The following is a 6,000-nucleotide window of genomic DNA, read 5'->3' as shown; positions in this document are numbered from 1 at the left end:
AAATACTGGGCTACTTCCTAGGAGTGGAACTATTAGCAGGAAATGACCAAAGCATTCCCATTTCCAAAGGGCAGTACTGACTCCTGCACTTCCAGACAGGTGAGAGTTGAAAGAGCAAGAGGGGCTCAGATGTCACAGATCCCTGTACTTCAAGTGCAGCAAACAAGGACCAGTACAAGATTCTGTACTGTCTGAGCCAGAACTCAGATAAAAAGGGTGAGGCTTGGCAGAAGGAAACTGGAGAATTTAGCATCTCCATTAAATGGATTAAAACCATCCAATTAGCATCTCCATTAAAGGATTAAACACCTTGGCTGTGTTCTCAGCCCCTTGCGCCAGTGAGAGGCAGAGTTCTCAGCAGTGAAATTTCTAGACACAGAATGGTGCAGCATTCCTAAATGGTTACAGAAAAAAAAAACAAAAACCAACACATTTAAAAGGCTCTGTGAGGGTCATTTGGGGACTGAAAAATTTTAGAGGGGAACCAGACATATTTTAGATTGACCTCAGATGAACTGTGGCATTATGGAATGTCTAAAGGTTTGTCACATATGGCAAAATATGAGAGAAGTGAAATAACCCATATTGGTGGCACAGAGAAGGCAAAAAATTTGCTACCTGGAGCAAGAGAGTAAGAATTAATTTGTTTAATCTGGTGGACAAAAAAAATATTCTTGTTAATAAATATTTTTCTAAACTTGCAGACACTCCTTTCTAGTCTGAACACATGCTTTCAAATTATTTGCATGAGTCATCACAAATATTTTAATGCATCTATTAGAGCATTTTTGAATTGACAAACACTTTTTCCATTGAATATTACTGGAACCTCCATTTAATTTGAGTGAAACCCATTCTGCACAGACTATCTGCACAGTGAATTCAATTCACTCTTTTAATTATCCCAAAAGAACAAGGAAGGTTTAGGATTGTGCATATTTACTGCACTGGCCTTTGACAGAAAAAGTTGTGGATGACTCTAGAAAAGCAAACTTTTAATTCCCACATAGTAATTTTTATTACAGAAATGCAAGTGATTGCTGTAATCAATGAGAGATGATCATGGAGAGATGAAACATGGATCACTCACAGACCCCATGGACTCTACACTCACAATAAGCCATATTCAGTTGTGATTTCAAATGTTAGATAGTATCCCCAAATGCTATCAATATGAACATTTTTGGAGGAGGAGCAATCTTACAAGAAGAGAAGAAAAATAATTAGGTCTAGAATGTATGCCTAAATTTTCATTCAAAGAGTTTAAATACACTAAAAAAATAGATTTTTTTTTCCCTCAGATCCATTCCCAGAAATCATTTTCTGTATCTATTTATATCCTCAAAAGCAGTAAAAGACTAAACTTTAGAGTTTAGTCCTGAATTATTACACTGCCATTTATTTCTTTACCATTTTTCACTTTCAGAGTTGGGCAGATAATCTGGATTTTCTTTCATAGTTAGATTTCTAGGACATTAATATTTTCAGGGGCAGACATTGGATGAGTGGATTGCAGTAAAACCTTGAGGCTCAGCATGTTATTTTTCTCTTGCATCTTTGCTGTTTTTTCCTGGTCTGCACAAAGGCACCCTCATACTTCAAAAATGCTTGCTCTTGGCACACTGCATATTTACCAGTGGCTTCTGATGTCTTTACATTATAGCATTCACTAAGGCCTTTTTCCATCAATTCTATTATTCTTAATCTTAAGGTTCAATCTTCTATTATAACTAACAGATAGTTATTTCCTCTTGCATTAGTACTCTTCATATTTGTGCAATTTCAAAAGACAATTTCACAGGGTCACTCTGGTTTGAAAATCTGAAGGCAGATGCCATTTTGATGCTTTTTTGAGAAAAAGAACAAAAATGTGCTTGAGGCCAACCTGCAAGCCAGTGTGGACTTTCATGTGAGTTTTCTGGAAAAGTTGTATTTCTAAACTTATCTTGCTGCTGGTGAGGAATACATGAAATGTGGGCAGAAGCTCAAAGGCTGCCTGTAAAGCAATATGGAGCATTCTCAGCCCATCAGTCTGACTGATTCTATCAAATACCATTTATATCCTTCCTCTGGTGGCCAAGAGAGCTACATTTGTAAGCATCTTCCATGCTGAGAGGCAGAGTGAGACATATAACCACATAAACCAAAGAAATATTATTGTCCTTGTACTTCCCCTTTTTTATTTCTTAGTTGCTCCTCCTGCAATTCAACTTTGCTGTGACCATGAGCATGATGCAACAGTCTGGGTCTTCTCACACCTGCAGTTTGAGGCCACAGAAGGACCATGGGCGTCCCATGTCAAAGGCAGGGATGGACCTTAATCTGACGCATGCTACAACTGGTCTCCAAGTTTTGTAGTCAGTGGGATGGTGCCAACTCTCTCCACAGGCCAGGAGTCACCAGGTTCCTCACTCATCAAACTGCAAATGTACATGACATAATCTTCATAAAGTTCTGAGGACAAGCTGCACTGAGATTTGGGTAAGGTCAACAGAAAGGCAAATCTTTCTAAACTTTTTCACAGGTCCCCAGGTGGAGGGCTGGGCTTTACCTATTTCCCTTTTGACCCCAGACTACATAGATGGGTTTGTTGACATTGTTCCATGGGAAAAACCCCACCTGTGGTTGATTTGGGGATTTTGTTCTGCCCTATCAAGTGCTCCTCTCATCTTTAATCCCTTGGGTCACTGAGCAGTGGGCAGGCACTGTATGCTCTCACGGTTCTCATATGACTTTCATCAGCAAATTTCAATTCCTTAGTTTGAAACTGTGCTCTCAATCCTACTTGGCAGGAGTAAATATCTTCCCTAAAATGATATTGGCTATGATATGAATAGAAGAACACAGAAGAAAATCTGTATTTATGTTAATTAGGAGTGTTTGAACAGTCTTTGTATCATTTGGGTTAGGTTGAACATTTCAATGACTACTGAGGTATTCTTGTGAACATGTTTGTGTATGTGTCACACGTCTGCAGCAGAAAAACTCCTCTCTCTGCAGCACTCACTGTCTCTCAGATCCATCCTGCATGGAGGGTCAGTGTGACAAGAGATGTTTAACCTCTGCATGCTGAAACAGGACTGATGTGCTGTTCCTCTTCAGAGTGGTGAACGTGTTTGCAAAGGCTGCCATGTCAGAAGCAGCTTACCCAGAAACTAAAACAGTTGCAGCAAATGTCTGAAGGACAGGTGAACATGGTCTCAATGAAAAGGACAAATAGATATGAAAGCTGAAAGCAACTTTGTTGAAACAGAAATTTGACAAAGACTTTTTACACAAGGTACTTCTTTCAGCTTTCCATCGTAACTTGTTAAAATTTGTTCATGATAATACCACCTCACAATGGCTTTCAGTAAGTTTGATACAAAAGGGGGAAAAGCCAAAAGGTTAGGAACCCTTAACTCTGAACAGGACCCACACAACACAACTGCTGCCATAATCTCTTTATTATTGTCCAGTAAAAAGTCATGCTATCACTTCTCCACATGCTAGAAGTACAAAGTTAGTTCTAGAGAAAACTGCATTCCTCCACCATATAGCAGTCTGCACTCCACAAGAGAAAATCATATTTTGATAGTGTTAAATATTAAAAAAAAGTTTAAAAATTGTTTCTACTTTTTACTGAAGTGGGAAAAAACCCGGTGTGATCAAGATGACAAAAACACATTATGTCATTTGAGATTATTATTGAAGAGAGTTACTTTTGTTATTACTTTAATTTTATTGCTTGTAAACAGTAAATGTGAATCTGTTTTGATGAATGACTGAGGAAACAAAAAGCAAGGAAGTGCACTAATGGATATCCATTAAAATGCATGAAATTTTCTGAAGTAATTTTTTTTTCCTAGGATTTCATTGTCAACATCATTTTAGGACAACTATTATCTTAAAAAAGTTTTCTAAAGATATACAGTACTGCTTTGCGCAGTACTGCTTTTTCATCTTTGTTCCTTTTTCTCCAGAAAAAAATAAAAATAAAGATTGCTGGTAAATAAATTTGTAACCCAGGGTGATTACAGATGAGGGCTTCCAAATGCAGATTGAAGCTGGTGGAAGGCTGTAAAGTGCCCACCCAAAGTGTAAAGAGGGGAAGGAGCCTGTGGGGATGCTGCCCAAGAGACAGCATGGTGAGAGAGCATGTCCTGACCACTAAACACCTTTCCCCAGAGGTGAAAGCCATCCTGACACAGCTTTGCTAGCTCAAGGCACAGACCCAGATTCAAGTTTCCAGAGTTGTGGCTTCTCTGTGCTTTCCAGGCAGCTCTGCATCAGTATGATGTGATGGTAACCAGTGGCACAACACACTAGCCCAGATAGGTCTAAAAATTCAGTGCTAAGCTCTGAAGCATGCAGTCCATCTGCACACTGCAATCATGCTCACAAGCATTACCAGCAGCAGAATCTGATGAGAAAGGCAACATTCCCTTTCTTGCAGGGGGAGGAGAGCATGATGACACAGGTTTGGGTTTTTTCCTGGCTAGTAAGGCATGACTGGGAATTAGTGGTCTCTGGAAGTGCCTCAGTGCCCACAGGTCCTCTGCAGATTTCTCACCTGCAGCTCAGTGTATGGCAGCCTCAGGAAGGTTATCAGCCACCCTTCCTGGTTATCAGCCACCCTCCCAAGCCACCTGTGACCAAAGAGATGAGCTGCTTCTTCACAGCACATGTGCCTACAAGAAAGGGCCTTTTCCAAGGCTGAGAGTACTGTTTACCCTTGTCCTCCTGCAGAGAACCTTATACACAAAGCACCTTTCAAAACCTCCCGGGATCCTTTCTTGAATATTTAATAGTAAGTCTGTTGTCCAGGAAGCTCCACCATGCCAGTGAAAGGATAGAATTCTCCTTTAGTTTTGCTCAGAATCCTCTGTGGGAGGAAGATGGTCATTTGTATTATTTTGTATTGTAATTTATTTGATGCTATATAAAATTTATTCAGAAACACTGGTGGCCTTGTAATCCAATGAGGCTAAAGACCACATGGAGTTGTGAATGTTGTGAAGCCAGCACTTGCATTTCAATGTCAGCTGCTCTGCTTTTGATGTCTCCTTAAAACTGCCTTAAGTCGGTCTTCAAAGAGAAAACAGTGTTGCAAGAAAAGGAAAAAAAATTAATTTCCCACATATACACTAGATTCAATAATTAAGCCTAATTGAACGTAAAAACATCCAAGCAAAATAAAAAAGCCCTCTTATCACTTTAACGCAACCATAAGCAGGTTCTGGCAGTATATGTAAATTGGAAAAACTCATGGTTTGAGATAAAGACAGTTTAATAAGAAAAATAAAAACAAACAGAATAGAAAAACAAAGCCAAGAAAAAACATCATGTAAAAAAAAACCCCAAAAATATTGCCCACTACCAGCTGACCAATGCTGACATACTCCAAGCAACAGCAGCCCTGGAGAGTTCCCTCCCTCACAAGCTCTGACTGCTGAGCATCATGTCATATGGTATTCCTGGACATTCCTTTGGTCAGCTGGGGTCAGCTGTCCCAGCTGTGTCCCCTCAACTTTTTGTGCACCCTCATCCTGGTCACTGGCAATGTAGTCTGGGAAGCAGAAATGGCCTTCAATCCTGTGTAAGCACTGTTCAGCAATAGCTAAAATGTGGGTGTGTTAACAGAACTGTTTTGTTTGAAGATCCAAAAAAATATCCCACGTGAGCTGCTATGAAGAAAATTAACACTGTCCCAATCAGAACCAGCATAATCCCTTAAGCAAAATGCATAATAACAACTGCATCTCTAAGAACTGGGCCTCTAGAGTCCACACCAAGCCCACAGATCCATCTAACAAACCTTGACCACACCATATTGGGCTGGCTGTGGTGACAAACATGTCCAAGGACAAGGACCACCTTCCTTGTGACAATGCCTTACACAGAACTTCAGGAAGAAAACAGCATTAGGACCAGAAATGCAGAGTGGTTTCTCAGTTTCCAGCTGCTGGGGATGCATGGGGTGCAAGATGGGCCAGGAGGGAGCAAAGCTGGTGGCTGTAG

Source organism: Cyanistes caeruleus, chromosome 4 (genome assembly GCF_971803275.1).
Source record: "Cyanistes caeruleus chromosome 4, bCyaCae1.hap1.1, whole genome shotgun sequence".
In the NCBI taxonomy this organism is placed as follows: Eukaryota; Metazoa; Chordata; class Aves; order Passeriformes; family Paridae; genus Cyanistes; species Cyanistes caeruleus.
The sequence above is the reverse complement of the archived record's forward strand: the minus strand, read 5'-3'. Positions refer to the sequence as shown.